The sequence below is a fragment of the Triticum urartu genome, chromosome 7A, assembly GCF_056163025.1.
Source record: "Triticum urartu cultivar PI428250 chromosome 7A, HENAU_Tu73, whole genome shotgun sequence".
Taxonomy (NCBI): domain Eukaryota; kingdom Viridiplantae; phylum Streptophyta; class Magnoliopsida; order Poales; family Poaceae; genus Triticum; species Triticum urartu.
This window is the reverse complement of record NC_141879.1, coordinates 714172702-714193967: the sequence shown is the minus strand read 5'-3', so window position 1 is coordinate 714193967 and position 21266 is coordinate 714172702. Positions and strand designations below refer to the sequence as shown.

Below are 21266 nucleotides of genomic sequence, written 5' to 3'. Positions count from 1 at the left end.
GAGTGACTAGTCGTTAGTGGATTGGACATCGATGGTGACTAGGAGTTTGTTGATGCATGCATGCATGACTGTGACAGTGCATGCACGGATTATCACTATTTCTTCTCAACGTCGGTGGTATACTACGTAATTTGCAGCGGTAGCAAGAGGATCTCGTGTGAGATCTGGTCACGTACGGACACGGACGGACGGCTGCGACATGCTCTGCGGCGGAGCGCAACGATAGGCGCAAAAGTGCGGGGAGAGCCTGTGTCCCTTTGGCGCCATGCCACCCGTGAAACCAGTAGTACGTACGAGCATGCATGTGCTGATGTGCATGCACCAGCAGGCCAGCTAGCGGCCGCTGCGTTATCTTACTGTGCGTGCGTTTTGTCCGGTGTGGCATGTGACTGGCTAGCTAGAGAGTGGATGGAGACTGGACTTGGTGCATGTCGTCTTCTGCATGGATGCGGCAGCTAGCTAGCTAGCTTGAGAGCACTACGTTTAATTCGAGTTTAACGTGCATGCAAGATGCAAGCAAGCAAGACTTTGTGGGGGTTCTTTCAGCAAGAAGGTGGCTCTCAATGGTCACTGACAAGTTTCTATAGGGAAACTCAGTGGCATGTCCATGTAATAAGGCTAGTCATAGTGCGGAGTAACTTAGATTAGTATGTTACTATCTTCATAGTGGGGAGTAACATGTATATGGTATCATACAAGTCATCATTTATTAACATGTAGACTCATTTTTTCTTGGTATATGTTATGTTACAGTAACACACTCCCTCCGTCCTAAAATTCTTGTCTTAAATTCGTTTAGATACGGATGTATCTAATACTAAAATGTGACTTGATACATCTGTATTTAGACAAATCTAAGACATGAATTTTGAGACGGAGGGAGTATTATGTTACTCCAACCATCTCTCTTCACATTAAATACATGCCATGTGAGCAAAATTTTCTTGGGATGTGTTATGTTACTTGTTAAGTTACTCCCACTATGATCAGCCTAAGTGAAACGATGAGCCGGGCTTTAATTTGCTCAAGGCTCGGCAGCTAGCTAGCTAGCAGGCGAAGCGCCGAGGTCAGTGTTTCGACTTTCGAGAGCCGATGCTGAGTGTGGGGAAACAGAAAATGGGGAGTAGCACGATTCGTCTGATATTTAGGGCGTGTTTGATTTGACGGATATGTTTGGGCCATTGTGGGTATCCCCTATCAACTCGCTAGGGATAGCCATTTTTTACGTTTGGTTGAGAGGATGAGAAGTAGTTAGGGATAGCCAATTTTATGTTTGGGTTGACAGGATGAGAAATGAACAGGTTGATGAGATGACTCTTTTTAACCACTATACATGTCATTTGAACAACATAAACATTTGACAAATCCAAACTGTGTACGGATAGGTTTTATTTTTTAAGAATGTGTATGGGTAGGTTTAAGGGACAGGTTTGGGTGATTGTGTGAACGGGTACATGTAGAAGTGGGCGCCCACCCCGTGATGGGGGTGTAGTTCGTAGCCAGTGCTCGCATTAAGTGTTGGATCATTTTTTAGACTACCCACGCTGGGAGTAGCATACTTTCTCCGTTTTTATTTACTCTGCATATTAGAATTGACTGAAATCAAACTTCGTAAAGTTTGACCAGGTTTATAGAAAAAAATATAAACTTTTACCGTAACAAATCTATATGATGTGAAAGTACATTTAAAAATAAATATAATAGTATTGATTTGTTATTGTATATGTTAATATTTTTGTTTATAAACTTGGTCAAAGTTTATAAAGTTTGACTTTGACCAAAGTTAATATGCGGACTAAATAAAAACAGAAGGAGTAGGTGATAACATCACATTTATCTAGGCAAAATAGATGATGTGGCATGTAATTAATGACAAAAGAGAGACATGTGGTAACATAGCTAGTTACTGGAACATCACACATAACAAAAAAAGAAGAGTCTACGACGTAATAAATGAAGTGATGCATGACACAACACATATGTTACTAACCACTGTGAAGGTAGTAACATAGACTAGTAACATATGCATGTTACTACTTTAATTTACTCCCCATTGTGACTAGTCTTACTATAAGGGTTTGCTTCCACCGGTGCTGGGGGTCCTTGGCCATCATGCATGTCAGTCCCTACTCCTGCTTTTACCCGGGACGCGGATGTTCATCCTTGATCTTCTATCTTACGTCGTGTCTCTTTCTCTGTGCCAACAGGTCGCTTCAGATTAACTCATTATGGTGATGCTTTTGGGTATACCTTGGTTTCAATTGTACCGACATACGTGTCACAGGCCACCACTAACTTATGCCGGGTCAGGACACTTGGCCCCACACACCGGTGGCATTTGAAAAAGCAGCCACACCACCAGTAACCTATTAGTGGTGGTATACCAAATATGCCCACACCATTGCTATTTCAAAAAAAAAATAGCCGTGGCATGGATTGAAAGCGGAACAGCACCAATTAGAGTTCTGTGTTACCAAGCATAGGAACCGGTGCCTGATTGCCAAGTGGGCTTGGAAGATGCTAACTGGCGAAGGTGGTCTTTGATTAGACATTATCAAGCATAAATACAAGTAAATAGCATAAAACTACTAGTTTACAGGTTAGGGTTTCAAAAAACTACCACTTTTTAATTTTTCTCAAAAACCTATCAATCGCGCGGTTCGCTGTTTCAAAAAACCCAAAACGCCGGTGACTAGCGATTGAACCGTTTTTCTGACCGTCTGGACCCACATGTCAGGCCACCTGGCCACGCGCACTCACGGCGCGGCCGTTGACGGCCGTTAGCCCGTGCGGCCCGGTCGGAATGAAAGGAGCTGGTCGGGCCGCACTCTCTCTCAGTCTCCCCCTCCTCTCCCCTCTCCCCCGCAGTGACCTAGGTTGGCGATGGCGGCGGTGCAGCCAAATGCTGTCGGCGGCGAGCTATTGAGCCAAGGCGTCACCGGCCAGGAGGGCGGTGGACATCCAGAGGTGGCCCCAGGGCGAGGCAGCTCTAGCTTCCCGGCGCAGCGGTTGCAGCAGCCATCACCGCCCGCGGCTGAGGTCGATCCGGCGAGCTCAGATCCAGTAGTCCGCGCGGCTAGGGCAGTGGCGAAGTCCATCCACGCGGATCCAGAAGGCGGCCACACTTGGGCTTCATCCTTTGGTGGAGTGAGGTAAGAAATTTCTGGGCCCTTCTTACTTTTAGTTCAAATTACAAATTTCTGGGTCCTTTAGTTCAATTTAGAACTAGGGTTAGTAATTGTTTGTTCTTGGCATGGTACTTTATTTTATTGGTTAAGTCACTGCAGAAGAAAGTGCATTTGGTTAGTTCATTTGGTCAGTGCATGCACTGTAATTAGAAGAAAGTTCAGTAATGTTCATTACATTTGGTCATTGTTTTAAGTTTTAGTGAGTTAAAAATTAATTGTTTGTCAATTTAATCCTACAGATTAGATGATGAGATTTGGGACATGAGGCTACATTTTCAAGGAACAGATAACATGGAGAGAAACTATTCAGTTTCTTCAGACATTAGTTATCTGACCATATTAGCATTGGCTGAGTTGGAGGGTTATGGAATGGATGCTTGTCTGACTTATGTAAAGGAAGAGGGAAAGGGCTTGGAGGGGGTGGAGGTCCTAGATAATGAGGAGGCATTAGAGGAAATGCTTGACTGGTTTGTTGATAAGAAGATCCTGAACATCACTGTCAGAAAGCCTACTGATCCAAGCCCAGCAGATGTTAACATGGATCACATCATACTTGAGGAGCAGATCCCCATTGATCATGTTGGTGAACCTGTTGTTTATAGTGTTTCCCAACAAGGTGTCCTGTATCCGCTCCATAATGCAACTTTGGCACCAGCAATCCCTGAGGAGCCCTATCTTAACACACAACACAGTTGTAATTTCAACAAGGGAAAAATGTTGTGGAAGAAGAAGAAGATGTAGAAGTAGAACATGATGAAGATGAAGATGAAGATGAGATGGACAAATCCTCTTCAGATTTTGAGTTTTTTAGGGGTGATTACAAAGGGCAGAATATATCATACAAGGCTTGGTGTAGGGGTGAAGATGAGGCAGGCACATGGACAAGCCATAAGACTAGGGGAGAGGAAGAACCTGCAGATCACTATTGTGGAGCAAACTCAGAACCTTCTGAGTTTTGGGAGGAAGACCAAATCCTTTCTGAACATGAAGAACCCTCAGTTGTACCAGAGAAAGGAGCAAAGCAGCTTAATCCTGTCAGAAATCCAGGCCCAACTAGCAAGTCACACAGTGAGCCTGAACACACCAACTAGAAGATTGGGTGCTTGAACCTGATGAATACTGCTTTCCAGGTGATTTTGGTCTTAGTGATGAAGAAGAAGTTCCAAGGTTGCCTTCTGGTAGGAAGAGAAGGTTGAAGAAGAGGAAGGAGAGGAGGTGGTATTGTTGGAAATATGCCCTAGAGGCAATAATAAATTGGTTATTATTATATTTCCTTGTTCATGATAATCGTTTATTATCCATGCTAGAATTGTATTGATAGGAAACTCAGATACATGTGTGGATACATAGACAACACCATGTCCCTAGTAAGCCTCTAGTTGACTAGCTCGTTGATCAATAAGATGGTTACGGTTTCCTGACCATGGACATTGGATGTCGTTGATAACGGGATCACATCATTAGGAGAATGATGTGACGGACAAGACCCAATCCTAAGCCTAGCACAAGATCGTGTAGTTCGTTTGCTAAAGCTTTTCTAATGTCAAGTATCATTTCCTTAGACCATGAGATTGTGCAACTCCCGGATACCGTAGGAGTGCTTTGGGTGTGCCAAACATCACAACGTAACTGGGTGGCTATAAAGGTACACTACAGGCATCTCCGAAAGTGTCTGTTGGGTTGGCATGAATCGAGACTGGGATTTGTCACTCCGTGTAAATGGAGAGGTATCTCTGGGCCCACTCGGTAGGACATCATCATAATGTGCACAATGTGACCAAGGAGTTAACCACGGGATGATGTGTTACGGAACGAGTAAAGAGACTTGCCGGTAACGAGATTGAACAAGGTATCGGATACCGACGATCGAATCTCGGGCAAGTACAATACCGCTGGACAAAGGGAATTGTATACGGGATTGATTGAATCCTCGACATCGTGGTTCATCCGATGAGATCATCGTGGAACATGTGGGAGCCAACATGGGTATCCAGATCCCGCTGTTGGTTATTGGCCGGAGAGTTGTCTCGGTCATGTCTGCATGGTTCCCGAACCCGTAGCTTCTACACACTTAAGGTTCGGTGACGCTAGAGTTGTTATGGGAAATAGTATGTGGTTACCGAAGGTTGTTCGGAGTCCCGGATGAGATCCCGGACATGACTAGGAGCTCCGGAATGGTCCGGAGGTGAAGATCGGTATATTGGACGAAGGGTATTGGAGTCCAGAATTGTTCCGGGGGTACCAGGTGATGACCAGCGTGTCCGAAAGGGGTTTCGGAGGCCCCGGCAAGCGTTGGGGGGCCTTATGGGCCAAGGGGAGAGGGCACATCAGCCCACTAAGGGGCTGAGCGCCCCTCCCACCCCATCTCACGTAACCAGGAGAGGTGGGGGCGCCACCCCTAGGGCAGCCGCCCCTCCCGGCTTGGGGGGCAAGTTTCCTAGGGGGTGGGGGCGCCCAAACCCATCTAGGGTTTCCCCTGTGGCCGCCGCCCCTCCCCTAGGGAACCCTAGGGCGCCTCCCCCTCCTCCCTTCCCCCTATATATAGTGAGGGAGAGAGAGGGCAGCCGCACCCTTCCCCTGGCGCTGCCCTCTTCCTCCTCCAACACCTCATCCTCCTCCGTAGTGCTTGGCGAAGCCCTGCCGGAGAACCACGAGCTCCATCACCACCACGCCGTCGTGCTGTCGGAGTTTTCCCTCAACTTCTCCTCTCACCTTGCTGGATCAAGAAGGAGGAGACGTCTCCCAACCGTACGTGTGTTGAACGCGGAGGTGCCGTCCGTTCGGCGCTAGGATCATCGGTGATTTGGATCACAACGAGTACGACTCCATCAACCCCGTTCACTTGAACGCTTCTTCTTAGCGATCTACAAGGGTATGTAGATGCAATCTCCTTCCCTTCATTGCTAGATTACTCCATAGATTGATCTTGGTGATGCGTAGAAAATTTTAAATTTCTGCTACGATCCCCAACAGTGGCATCATGAGCTAGGTCTATGCGTAGTTTCTATGCACGAGTAGAACACAAAGCAGTTGTGGGTGTCGATATTGTCAATTTACTTGCCGTTACTAGTCTTATCTTGATTTGGCGGCATCGTGGGATGAAGCGGCCCGGACCGACCTTACACGTACGCTTACGTGAGACTGGTTCCACCGACTGACATGCACTAGTTGCATAAGGTGGCTAGCGGGTGTCTGTCTCTCCCACTTTAGTCGGATCGGATTCGATGAAAAGGGTCCTTATGAAGGGTAAATAGAAATTGGCATATCACGTTGTGGTTTTCTCGTAGGTAAGAAACGTTCTTGCTAGAAACCTATAGCAGCCACGTAAAAATTTGCAACAACAATTAGAGGACGTCTAACTTGTTTTTGCAGCATATGCCTTGTGATGTGATATGGCCAAAAGGATGTGATGAATGATATATGTGATGTATGAGATTGATCATGTTCTTGTAATAGGAATCACGATTTGCATGTCGATGAGTATGACAACCGGCAGGAGCCATAGGAGTTGTCTTAATTTATTTATGACCTGCGTGTCAACATAAACGTCATGTAGTTACTTTACTTTATTGCTAAAGCGTTAGCCATAGTAGTAGAAGTAATAGATGACGAGACAACTTCAAGAAGACACGATGATGGAGATCATGGTGTCATGCCGGTGACAACGATGATCATGGAGCCCCGAAGATGGAGATCAAAAGGAGCAAAATGATATTGGCCATATTATGTCACTATTTGATTGCATGTGATGTTTATCATGTTTTACATCTTATTTGCTTAGAACGACGGTAGCTTAAATAAGATGACCCCTCACTAAAATTTCAAGAAAAGTGTTCCCCCTAACTGTGCACCGTTGCGAAGGTTCGTCGTTTCGAAGCACCACGTGATGATCGGGTGTGATAGATTCTAACGTTCGAATACAACGGGTGTTGACGAGCCTAGCATGTACAGACATGGCCTCAGGACACATGCAAAACACTTAGGTTGACTTGACGAGCCTAGCATGTACAGACATGGCCTCGGAACACGGAAGACCGAAAGGTCGAACATGAGTCGTATAGAAGATACGATCAACATGAGATGTTCACCGTTGATGACTAGTCTGTCTCACGTGATGATCAGACACGGCCTAGTCGATTCGGATCATGTTTCACTTAGATGACTAGAGGGATGTCTATCTGAGTGGGAGTTCATTAAATAATTTGATTAGATGAACTCAATTATCATGAACATAGTCTAAATTGTCTTCGCAAATATGTTGTAGATAAATAGCTCACGTTGTAGCTCCCTGTTTTAATACGTTCCTAGAGAAAGACCAAGTTGAAAGATATTGTAAGCAATGATGCGGACTGGGTCTCTCTCAATTCGTCCACCGGGAAAAGATGTCACTTCCCCGGGTGCTGCACGGCTCGGAAAGTAATAATACCCTCGTTCACTAGCATAGGGTACCGCGAATCGAAGGCGAACAATCGCTTCGTGTGCAGCCGCTTCTATGGCCATCTGCGGAGTCGGCATAGATTTCCCTAGGAAGGAGACTTCCGTTGGGTCCTGATTTGAGTTTACGGGAGGGATGTGCACTACTGCCCAATATTTCGAGGTGGAAGAGGTGATCCTCGATTTGAGCAGCTCGTACTGGGGTGGCTGGGTAGAACCCATGGTACTGCAGGTAAAGTCCCACAATATTTTAACAAAACTACCCGGGGTTGCATCCGGGGTTCTCAGATAAATGCTAGGGCTCGGCATGGCAAGAAATGGTTGTGAGGGTTGCGCACAAGATGAGGGGTACTCGGCAAGGTCACGAGGTGTCCCTTTTATAAAGCAACTGGGCTGGGTTATTTACCGCGGTGAAGGGCAACTAGTTTGTCGGTTCTGCCCTATGGGGTCGGGGTCAAAGCCACAGTTACACACATCTCCCAAAAGTGACGTGTTACCGTGGGTGCCGTCGGGGTTGGTTTTGGTAGTTACGCCCAGAATTAAAAATGCAGTCGTACACCAACGCACTCAAGCATGGCCACTATTCAAAATAGGGATGCACGAGCAGATAGTATTCCAATATGGCGATACGAGATCACACAATTACAGGGTGTGGATATACTGAGACTCGGTACTACTCGAGTGACTTAGTCCACTTCGTTTATGTCTAAGCGGGCGTGCCTTGTGGATGCCGAGGCTTCTCCATTGGCTTCACCGTTGGGGTTAGCTAGAGGGGGTTGAGGAACTGCAGGGCCGGGGTAGTGCTGATGACCATCGCGGGGATTGTTGGCCACAATCCCGTTGGAGTGTGTTCCCAAAAGGCGACGGAGCACTTCTGGGGTTATCAAAGCACCTTGGTCGATGGCCGGGGCTGATCTCAAGGTCTCGATTGGTTGTCCGAACAACATGACTGGGTTGTCAGCGTCGGGCTCAGCCTATCTTCTTGCCGGGGCTCGGCGAACCAGTTCTCCACGAGCTGCGATCAGATCAAGGGTGATTTGATCGAACAGCCCCTCTAGTGCACTTACATAGCGCACCAGATGCAATAATGCAGGATCCGTCTCGTGATCTCTGTTGGTGACTTGGGGTGGTCTACCATACCCGTCACGGCTGGGGTAGTAGTAGAAGGAGCGACAGTTAACTCTGGGCGACAAGTGCCGGAGTTGAACTATAGCTTCTCGGGCAGCTAGTTGGATGGCTTGTGGCTCAAAGGAAGTTGTCCTTCCGGTGAACCTGTAGGGGCGTTCTGGCGATAGACCCCTACCATAGACGTGCACAGTGGCCCAAAATTGACGGCTCTCACCGCTCATGGGCCCTTGGTACACAACATACTCTGGGGGCTCTTCTAATGCAAAGGCACGGCGGGTGAGGTTTGCTAGCACGGTCACAAAACCTCCAAGGTTGGTTGCTGTGGTCTCATTGTGAACAATGGGGCCAGGCATTATGGCTTGGTGTGGGGTAGAGGCTGTGCTGTGCTGGGTTGAGGCTAGCGTGCCCTTTTATAGAAAAAGGGAACGGAGTCTTCCTTCGCACGCTTGCGAGAAAGACTATTTAGGGGCTGGTCACTGGCGTGTGACTGACAGGTTAGGCTGATAGGTTGGGCACCGACTTCCAAAAGGTGTCGGGTCATTGTGAGGCTATCTTACACGAGAAGCTTGGCCGGGGCTTGGTTAAGATCTGGTGGGTTGGTTTACCTAGGTGTTTCGACCTGGCTAAGATAGGATTAGCCAATGGTCAGCCTGGCTCTGATACCAAGTTTGTCAGGACCGGACTTTCGGGATATTAATTTCCCAAAAGTGGCCCTTGTGCTCACCAGCCCCAGGATTACTGTTAGGTGATGAGACAACAACTTGTTACAGAAACTCCAAGCAAAATACAAAATATGAAGTACAAGACCATTCTGGCCTATAGGTACAACAATTTGTTTCTAGAGGTTGATGGCGGAAGTGGTTTGCGGATCATCAGCGTCTATGGGACTCCATTTCCCACAGGTACAGCTGACCAGGATAACTCCTATCTTCGCGAGGCTTCCATCACCATTACGTAGGTTCCGGGGCTTTCATCGCAACGCTCCTTTCCACGCAAGAAATCTGGCCAAGACAATAGCCAGGGACAAGCCAGTGAGTACTTTGAATGTACTCGCAAACATTAAGAACACAGGTATAATATAGCCACTGAAAATCATGCTTTAAAATGTTCTATGATCGCTTCGTCAGTTATGAAATAAGGTTCATGATGCACGCAAGTAGATCATTTAAATAAATCACGAGTAAACAATCAGGGTGTAAAAATATAAAGCACCGATCGGGTGTCTGAAGCGATGCCTCGAAAGGATAATAATATGAAGCATGCCTCAGTCGGGCGTCTGAGCGACACCACACAAAGGGCTTACATATAAAAGGAATAACAAGCATGCCACAATCGGGCGTCGGTGCGACACCACATAAAGGGCTTATAAGTAAATGAAATAACGGACATGCCACAGTCGAGCGTCTGTGCGACACCACATAAAGGGATTATAAGTAAATGAAATAACACGCATGCCACAGTCGGGCGTCTGGGCGACACCACATAAAGGGCTTATATAAGAATAATCACGGTGAATATCCAGGAGGTAGAACCGTCCCAGGTATACTCAATAATTCAAATAACATAAATGATTAGTCCATAAAAATAATAATCATAATCATCATACGTCACAAGTTATGATCCATATTCTGGTTTAGTAGTTTCTCCTCCGAAGACCGACACTAAGACCGACGCTTGACCCATCCCAGACTGTAGTCCTTAACCATGGACACGGCTATTCGAATAGGTTCAATATCTCTGCAGAGGGTGTACTCTTTACCCACGAGTAACGGATTTCTTTAGTCCATCAGAACTAATTCCGTCTACGGTCTTTTAGTCGAAAACACGCCTGACTTGCACACACCAGCTTAACTTTACTCGTGTCTGGAACCACCCAGACACCTGTTAAGTAAAACTCTAAGTGGGGAGGCTACAACCTCGCGTAGCATGGGATCAATTTTTTATCGCGCGCTCTAAGGGGTGGCCTCCCCTCTCGGTCCCAACCGGAAACACCCATGCCCCCGGACCAGGTGGAATGCCTACCAGCTACAACCGGTATCTTCCACCATGGCCTCTCTGTACGGTGTGTGCTAGGGCAGGGGTTGACAACTTCCTGAACCGTACCCTACCTACGGCAGGGGCAAGTGGCAGCATGAAACAAGTATGGGGGTTACTAGAACAAGACTCGATCTACGGCCGACTCAGGAGGCTTAAGTATTTCCTGCATGGTTAGCTCAAGAATTATATTTCACAGCCATCAGACACAACCACCACTTATCATACCTCCCCCTGCCCTACCGGTCATAACCGTCTCGACGAGGGACAAGCTCGTGTCTACACAAGACAGAGACTTTCCCGGGTCCTTCCCGGTAGACATGAGAGGCATATGAGGGTGATTGCTATCACAAGCTTATCCATTTCCAACAACAAGAATTTTCATTTATGCACTCAAGGTGTATGATCATATCGTCATATAAAAATAACCAACGCTTCATGTCGAGGTGGTGTTATAACCGTATCGAACAACCCACAAAACATTATGCCAGGGTTCAGAATGCTTGCCTTCCAGGTGTGGAGGGGTGAGGTGCTTTCCAAAACTTTTGAAAGTTTCTTCTCTCTCCAAAAATCCTATTTAAGAAAATTTGAAATCAACACATACTTTAAAAACAGTACAAAAAGTTGTCCTAATTATTTTTGAAATAAATCTTAAAATAAACTAGATGAAATTTGAGAGTGGTAGGAAAAAGAATCAATTCATTTGGACTTATATTTAAAAAGTTATGGCCAGTTAAAGTTGCCGTCAAACTCTGTTTTTAAAATAAACAGAAAAAGAAAACGTCTCGAAAAAAGAAAGCGTTTTCGGTGCAGCGAAGACGTACTCTGGTGTTTTACGTCTTCACTTATCCAGCTGGACCGCGGGTGGGTCACTGACAGTGGGTCCAGCAGGCCCACTGGTCAGGTTTGACTGGTCTCCACTCCCTCCTCTTCCTTTGCCCGAGCGGAGGCAGGGCTCCGGCGATCGTCGCCGGCGAACGGCGGTTCCTCGCGGGGAGATGAGGGCGAGGATGGATCCGCGGGTCTGGGGCGGTCCTCCCGGTGGTCGTTAGGTAGGTGGGGACAAAAGGAATCGCCGGCGGTGAGCTTCGCGACGGAGATAGCTTCAGGCCGATTTGGGGGTCTTGGCTAGGGTGGTGCTCCGTCGTAGCTGGGGGTCTGGGCGGCTCCGCAAGACGAAGAGGAGTCGGGTGGTGGTGCTGGAAGGGTGGGGGAGGCCCTGGTGGTGTCGGAGTGGCCGAGACAGGGGCGGCGGCTGTGGTTGCCGGAGAAGGAGAAGACGAGCACTTCCGGTCTATCCACTGCTATGGGAGGGTCAGTGAGGGAGCGAGATGAGTTGCTTGAGGGCCTGACGAGCTCGGGGGCTTCTTATATAGGCGGCCAAGGGCAGTTCCGTGGCGGCCGGGGATAAGATCGTCGGCGACAGCTGTACTGTGCTGCAGGGCGACGTAGCGGTGGTTTGGGCTGGCCGGCGCATTCCGCCGAGTTCCCTACTGCTCAAGGGGGCGAGCTGGCGCGCGTGGGTGGCTCGGGCGGCGCCGCCCATGGCAGGGCTGCTGTAGTCGGCCGCTTGTGGCCACGGCCGACCTAACGGCGGCTCTGTGGAGTGCCAGGGGTGGCTGTGCGGCGAGGGGAAGGGGCGGGGTGTTGGCTGCGAGCGGGGAAGGGCCAGAACGAGCGCGAGGCGACGGCAGTGCGACGCGGCGGCTCGGTGCACGCGCGTGCAAAACGTGCGCTCTGGGCGCGCCCAGAGCACGTACGCGACGTGTTCGACCAAATGCCAGGGCATGCTAGGGGGCTCCAATCCACAAGAGAGTTAGCAGGGTGGGGCTATAGGCTTGGGAAAATCCATGTCACATGCTGGTCTAGTCAGGGGATCAAGTTCATAACACAAACCAGAAACTAAGCCAAAACTGGTCATGCACTCAAGGTGTTAGACAAAATGCCAATGGCATCTAGGCAACTCTTGGGGTGGCCAAATTCTCCAGATCAGTGTCTCCTTGGATGAGTAAGAGGGTGGTGAGGTTAGTTTAACAAAAACAAACACTTGTTAGTGCAAGTTCTGCAAAACTTCAGTTCTGGACAACATGTAAATGGCATTGTTTCATGATCCAGAAATCTTCCAATGGGTCCCCTCTTCTGGACTTAAGGGTTTTGCAAGGTGGGCTATAAGCAGGAGAAAACTCAAGGGTACTAGAGCAAATTAAACTAGGGTTGCTGTAGAAAAAGCCAAACTGGATCAGAAAGCAAAAGAGGTTGATTCACTCAAATTTTTCAAAGAACACCATTGGGTTTTTGCATAGAGTTGAATTACATACCACTACTAACATCCCACAATTTTGGTGGAGGTTTTAAAGAAATATTTGAATAGGTTGTAGTGTAAAATTGCTCTCTGGACCAGATTTTAAAACTTGGTGTAGAGCTCAAAATGTTAAAAGAATGGAATATATTTCTGCATAAAAGTGATTTACAAACATCACATGACATCTCCAAATTTTGGTTGGAATATTAGATGAATTTATAAAAGGGTTGCAGTGCAAATGGGGCCCTAAAACCCAAGAAAACTCACTTTAATGAATAAAGCTCAGAGAGAAATAATTATGTAATTAAATCCACTTATAATAGAAATGTTTTTCTTGAGGGGGAAAACAAGTCCAATAATACATTTGGAAAGTTTTTCACTTGAGGTAAAAATCCCATAATAAGGAAAAGGATGGCTCTGAAATCAAAAGAAAATCCAGAAAATTAAAAGTTTAAATTTCCTGGAAAATTTTTAATTAATAAAACAAGGTTAAAATTTTGGGGTGTCACAACACTACCCCCCTTAAGAAAAATCTCGTCCTCGAGATTTGCTAAAAGTTGCTTTAAGAAAATATAAGCAATAAAATGTGGCTACAGTGAGTGGGCAATAAGTGGTGTAAAACCACAATGTGGAACATTGGCGCTGCGTGGGAAAATCTACGGTTAGGGGGAAAATGAGAGATTTCTACGTTGGATACAGTAAATTTAGAATAAATCCTAAATTTAAAATACGCTGGTCGTACTCGAGAGCACAGTGCTCTCTCCGGCTGACAGGTGGACCCGGGGCCACTGTCAGCCTCTTCTTCTTCCTCTGGCTCTCTCTTCTTCCTCCCTCCCGCGCGCTTTCCCGCGCTTTCTCCATCGGCGACGTCTAGCGCGTAGGGCATCTAGGCCGTACCCGCGGTAGTGCGTGGCGTGCTAGCTGCCGGTGCAGCGTGCACTCACCTTGCGGGCCAGCGTGCTGTCGGCACTGCTCGCGAATTCGCCTCCGAACACCGGCGATCGGGCGACGAGCGGCGCTGGTGGACTTCGCCCACCGTACACCGAGCTCGAGCTATAAAACGGCCGAGGTGCTTCTCTCTTCTTCCTCACACCTGGCCTCGCTTCTCCTTCTTCCTCCTCCATTTCCGTTTACAGAAGCTAGAGACGAGGTTTTAATGGCGGAGGTGATGCTGGATTGGTACGTGATCCTGATGTGCGGAGGGCTGGCGGCATTGCTGGGGTTCTCCGTGCTCCTGTGTGCGATGATCCTCGATGATCGTCGTGATACTGCCGCTCGAGTGTTGGCTCTCCGCGGTGGCGGTGATCACGAGGAGTAGGTGTGGTCTCGGGTGCTAACTGTTGTTGGGGTGCGGGAGGTAACTCATATCCGGATGATTATCCACTAATCTCTCTTTCAGAGACTGTGGTCCGTTGGGAGATGATTAGCCAGATGCAACACGGTTACGTGGTGTTGCAACTAGTGTATGTGTTCGAGTGGTTGCGGTTGTGAGTCTGCTGCCGTGGTGCTGCGTGAATAAAATTCCATGTCATGAGGAGACATATGCTGTAGCAACTCAGGGAAAAGAAATCTCACTCCAGGATTTCTTGCGAGGAAAAAATTAGTTAATCAAAATTTACAGCAGCAAAAATTACTCATTACAATTGAAACCAAATGTTCATCTCATCGCACAAGGTTTAGAATAACACGCATGAGTTACAACACTTAACTAAATGCGAGAATACAAGAACATAGCAGTGACGTCTAGAATGAAAATGGCAACTGGACGGGGTCCCGAGAAAACGTCTCTGGTACTGGGGCGCACTCTTCTTCTATCGAGGAAGCGGATTAATCAGTCGATGAACGCGTCTCTCCTGGTCGGGCCTCAGTGGTCTGCCGATGGCGATCTGAGGATTTAAATCAGCGAGGCTCTCGAGATAACCCATTACTCGCTGGGTCAAACGCTCTTGAGCGATGACATACTGGACAAGGTTGGCCAGTACTGGGTCTCTCTCAATTCGTCCACCGGGAAAAGATGTCACTTCCCCGGGTGCTGCACGGCTCGGAAAGTAATAATACCCTCGTTCGCTGGCATAGGGTACCGCGAATCGAAGGCGAACAATCGCTTCGTGTGCAGCCGCTTCTATGGCCATCTGCGGAGTCGGCATAGATTTCCCTAGGAAGGAGACTTCCGTTGGGTCCTGATTTGAGTTTACGGGAGGGATGTGCACTACTGCCCAATATTTCGAGGTGGAAGAGGTGATCCTCGATTTGAGCAGCTCGTACTGGGGTGGCTGGGTAGAACCCATGGTACTGCAGGTAAAGTCCCACAATATTTTAACAAAACTACCCGGGGTTGCATCCGGGGTTCTCAGATAAATGCTAGGGCTCGGCATGGCAAGAAATGGTTGTGAGGGTTGCGCACAAGATGAGGGGTACTCGGCAAGGTCACGAGGTGTCCCTTTTATAAAGCAACTGGGCTGGGTTATTTACCGCGGTGAAGGGCAACTAGTTTGTCGGTTCTGCCCTATGGGGTCGGGGTCAAAGCCACAGTTACACACATCTCCAAAAAGTGACGTGTTACCGTGGGTGCCGTCGGGGTTGGTTTTGGTAGTTACGCCCAGAATTAAAAATGCAGTCGTACACCAACGCACTCAAGCATGGCCACTATTCAAAATAGGGATGCACGAGCATATAGTATTCCAATATGGCGATACGAGATCACACAATTACAGGGTGTGGATATACTGAGACTCGGTACTACTCGAGTGACTTAGTCCACTTCGTTTATGTCTAAGCGGGCGTGCCTTGTGGATGCCGAGGCTTCTCCATTGGCTTCACCGTTGGGGTTAGCTAGAGGGGGTTGAGGAACTGCAGGGCCGGGGTAGTGCTGATGACCATCGCGGGGATTGTTGGCCACAATCCCGTTGGAGTGTGTTCCCAAAAGGCGACGGAGCACTTCTGGGGTTATCAAAGCACCTTGGTCGATGGCCGGGGCTGATCTCAAGGTCTCGATTGGTTGTCCGAACAACATGACTGGGTTGTCAGCGTCGGGCTCAGCCTATCTTCTTGCCGGGGCTCGGCGAACCAGTTCTCCACGAGCTGCGATCAGATCAAGGGTGATTTGATCGAACAGCCCCTCTAGTGCACTTACATAGCGCACCAGATGCAATAATGCAGGATCCGTCTCGTGATCTCTGTTGGCGACTTGGGGTGGTCTACCATACCCGTCACGGCTGGGGTAGTAGTAGAAGGAGCGACAGTTAACTCTGGGCGACAAGTGCCGGAGTTGAACTATAGCTTCTCGGGCAGCTAGTTGGATGGCTTGTGGCTCAAAGGAAGTTGTCCTTCCGGTGAACCTGTAGGGGCGTTCTGGCGATAGACCCCTACCATAGACGTGCACAGTGGCCCAAAATTGACGGCTCTCACCGCTCATGGGCCCTTGGTACACAACATACTCCGGGGGCTCTTCTAATGCAAAGGCACGGCGGGTGAGGTTTGCTAGCACGGTCACAAAACCTCCAAGGTTGGTTGCTGTGGTCTCATTGTGAACAATGGGGCCAGGCATTATGGCTTGGTGTGGGGTAGAGGCTGTGCTGTGCTGGGTTGAGGCTAGCGTGCCCTTTTATAGAAAAAGGGAACGGAGTCTTCCTTCGCACGCTTGCGAGAAAGACTATTTAGGGGCTGGTCACTGGCGTGTGACTGACAGGTTAGGCTGATAGGTTGGGCACCGACTTCCAAAAGGTGTCGGGTCATTGTGAGGCTATCTTACACGAGAAGCTTGGCCGGGGCTTGGTTAAGATCTGGTGGGTTGGTTTACCTAGGTGTTTCGACCTGGCTAAGATAGGATTAGCCAATGGTCAGCCTGGCTCTGATACCAAGTTTGTCAGGACCGGACTTTCGGGATATTAATTTCCCAAAAGTGGCCCTTGTGCTCACCAGCCCCAGGATTACTGTTAGGTGATGAGACAACAACTTGTTACAGAAACTCCAAGCAAAATACAAAATATGAAGTACAAGACCATTCTGGCCTATAGGTACAACAATTTGTTTCTAGAGGTTGATGGCGGAAGTGGTTTGCGGATCATCAGCGTCTATGGGACTCCATTTCCCACAGGTACAGCTGACCAGGATAACTCCTATCTTCGCGAGGCTTCCATCACCATTACGTAGGTTCCGGGGCTTTCATCGCAACGCTCCTTTCCACGCAAGAAATCTGGCCAAGACAATAGCCAGGGACAAGCCAGTGAGTACTTTGAATGTACTCGCAAACATTAAGAACACAGGTATAATATAGCCACTGAAAATCATGCTTTAAAATGTTCTATGATCGCTTCGTCAGTTATGAAATAAGGTTCATGATGCACGCAAGTAGATCATTTAAATAAATCACGAGTAAACAATCAGGGTGTAAAAATATAAAGCACCGATCGGGTGTCTGAAGCGATGCCTCGAAAGGATAATAATATGAAGCATGCCTCAGTCGGGCGTCTGAGCGACACCACACAAAGGGCTTACATATAAAAGGAATAACAAGCATGCCACAATCGGGCGTCGGTGCGACACCACATAAAGGGCTTATAAGTAAATGAAATAACGGACATGCCACAGTCGAGCGTCTGTGCGACACCACATAAAGGGATTATAAGTAAATGAAATAACACGCATGCCACAGTCGGGCGTCTGGGCGACACCACATAAAGGGCTTATATAAGAATAATCACGGTGAATATCCAGGAGGTAGAACCGTCCCAGGTATACTCAATAATTCAAATAACATAAATGATTAGTCCATAAAAATAATAATCATAATCATCATACGTCACAAGTTATGATCCATATTCTGGTTTAGTAGTTTCTCCTCCGAAGACCGACACTAAGACCGACGCTTGACCCATCCCAGACTGTAGTCCTTAACCATGGACACGGCTATTCGAATAGGTTCAATATCTCTGCAGAGGGTGTACTCTTTACCCACGAGTAACGGATTTCTTTAGTCCATCAGAACTAATTCCGTCTACGGTCTTTTAGTCGAAAACACGCCTGACTTGCACACACCAGCTTAACTTTACTCGTGTCTGGAACCACCCAGACACCTGTTAAGTAAAACTCTAAGTGGGGAGGCTACAACCTCGCGTAGCATGGGATCAATTTTTTATCGCGCGCTCTAAGGGGTGGCCTCCCCTCTCGGTCCCAACCGGAAACACCCATGCCCCCGGACCAGGTGGAATGCCTACCAGCTACAACCGGTATCTTCCACCATGGCCTCTCTGTACGGTGTGTGCTAGGGCAGGGGTTGACAACTTCCTGAACCGTACCCTACCTACGGCAGGGGCAAGTGGCAGCATGAAACAAGTATGGGGGTTACTAGAACAAGACTCGATCTACGGCCGACTCAGGAGGCTTAAGTATTTCCTGCATGGTTAGCTCAAGAATTATATTTCACAGCCATCAGACACAACCACCACTTATCATACCTCCCCCTGCCCTACCGGTCATAACCGTCTCGACGAGGGACAAGCTCGTGTCTACACAAGACTGAGACTTTCCCGGGTCCTTCCCGGTAGACATGAGAGGCATATGAGGGTGATTGCTATCACAAGCTTATCCATTTCCAACAACAAGAATTTTCATTTATGCACTCAAGGTGTATGATCATATCGTCATATAAAAATAACCAACGCTTCATGTCGAGGTGGTGTTATAACCGTATCGAACAACCCACAAAACATTATGCCAGGGTTCAGAATGCTTGCCTTCCAGGTGTGGAGGGGTGAGGTGCTTTCCAAAACTTTTGAAAGTTTCTTCTCTCTCCAAAAATCCTATTTAAGAAAATTTGAAATCAACACATACTTTAAAAACAGTACAAAAAGTTGTCCTAATTATTTTTGAAATAAATCTTAAAATAAACTAGATGAAATTTGAGAGTGGTAGGAAAAAGAATCAATTCATTTGGACTTATATTTAAAAAGTTATGGCCAGTTAAAGTTGCCGTCAAACTCTGTTTTTAAAATAAACAGAAAAAGAAAACGTCTCGAAAAAAGAAAGCGTTTTCGGTGCAGCGAAGACGTACTCTGGTGTTTTACGTCTTCACTTATCCAGCTGGACCGCGGGTGGGTCACTGACAGTGGGTCCAGCAGGCCCACTGGTCAGGTTTGACTGGTCTCCACTCCCTCCTCTTCCTTTGCCCGAGCGGAGGCAGGGCTCCGGCGATCGTCGCCGGCGAACGGCGGTTCCTCGCGGGGAGATGAGGGCGAGGATGGATCCGCGGGTCTGGGGCGGTCCTCCCGGTGGTCGTTAGGTAGGTGGGGACAAAAGGAATCGCCGGCGGTGAGCTTCGCGACGGAGATAGCTTCAGGCCGATTTGGGGGTCTTGGCTAGGGTGGTGCTCCGTCGTAGCTGGGGGTCTGGGCGGCTCCGCAAGACGAAGAGGAGTCGGGTGGTGGTGCTGGAAGGGTGGGGGAGGCCCTGGTGGTGTCGGAGTGGCCGAGACAGGGGCGGCGGCTGTGGTTGCCGGAGAAGGAGAAGACGAGCACTTCCGGTCTATCCACTGCTATGGGAGGGTCAGTGAGGGAGCGAGATGAGTTGCTTGAGGGCCTGACGAGCTCGGGGGCTTCTTATATAGGCGGCCAAGGGCAGTTCCGTGGCGGCCGGGGATAAGATCGTCGGCGACAGCTGTACTGTGCTGCAGGGCGACGTGGCGGTGGTTTGGGCTGGCCGGCGCATTCCGCCGAGTTCCCTACTGCTCAAGGGGGCGAGCTGGCGCGCGTGGGTGGCTCGGGCGGCGCCGCCCATGGCAGGGCTGCTGTAGTCGGCCGCTTGTGGCCACGGCCGACCTGACGGCGGCTCTGTGGAGTGCCAGGGGTGGCTCTGCGGCGAGGGGAAGGGGCGGGGTGTTGGCTGCGAGCGGGGAAGGGCCAGAACGAGCGCGAGGCGACGGCAGTGCGACGCGGCGGCTCGGTGCACGCGCGTGCAAAACGTGCGCTCTGGGCGCGCCCAGAGCACGTACGCGACGTGTTCGACCAAATGCCAGGGCATGCTAGGGGGCTCCAATCCACAAGAGAGTTAGCAGGGTGGGGCTATAGGCTTGGGAAAATCCATGTCACATGCTGGTCTAGTCAGGGGATCAAGTTCATAACACAAACCAGAAACTAAGCCAAAACTGGTCATGCACTCAAGGTGTTAGACAAAATGCCAATGGCATCTAGGCAACTCTTGGGGTGGCCAAATTCTCCAGATCAGTGTCTCCTTGGATGAGTAAGAGGGTGGTGAGGTTAGTTTAACAAAAACAAACACTTGTTAGTGCAAGTTCTGCAAAATTTCAGTTCTGGACAACATGTAAATGGCATTGTTTCATGATCCAGAAATCTTCCAATGGGTCCCCTCTTCTGGACTTAAGGGTTTTGCAAGGTGGGCTATAAGCAGGAGAAAACTCAAGGGTACTAGAGCAAATTAAACTAGGGTTGCTGTAGAAAAAGCCAAACTGGATCAGAAAGCAAAAGAGGTTGATTCACTCAAATTTTTCAAAGAACACCATTGGGTTTTTGCATAGAGTTGAATTACATACCACTACTAACATCCCACAATTTTGGTGGAGGTTTTAAAGAAATATTTGAATAGGTTGTAGTGTAAAATTGCTCTCTGGACCAGATTTTAAAACTTGGTGTAGAGCTCAAAATGTTAAAAGAATGGAATATATTTCTGCATAAAAGTGATTTACAAACATCACATGACATCTCCAAATTTTGGTTGGAATATTAGATGAATTTATAAAAGGGTTGCAGTGCAAATGGGGCCCTAAAACCCAAGAAAACTCACTTTAATGAATAAAGCTCAGAGAGAAATAATTATGTAATTAAATCCACTTATAATAAAAATATTTTTCTTGAGGGGGAAAACAAGGCCAATAATACATTTGGAAAGTTTTTCACTTGAGGTAAAAATCCCATAATAAGGAAAAGGTTGGCTCTGAAATCAAAAGAAAATCCAGAAAATTAAAAGTTTAAATTTCCTGGAAAAATTTTAATTAATAAAACAAGGTTAAAATTTTGGGGTGTCACAATATAGGTATATTTACTTAATGAAGCACAAGTCTGAAACGTTTGAAAAGTTCAAGCGATTTCAGAGTGAAGTTAAGAATCATCATAACAAGAAGATCAAATTCCTATGATCTGATCAATGAGAATTTCTGAGTTATGAGT

General features: G+C 47.9%; 1 pseudogene; it reads left to right on the top strand.

Moving 5' to 3' along the window:
* Positions 1 to 3479: 3479 nt before the first annotated feature.
* On the top strand, positions 3480 to 19876 carry LOC147961979 (uncharacterized; annotated as a pseudogene).
* The last annotated feature ends 1390 nt before the right edge of the window (positions 19877 to 21266 follow it).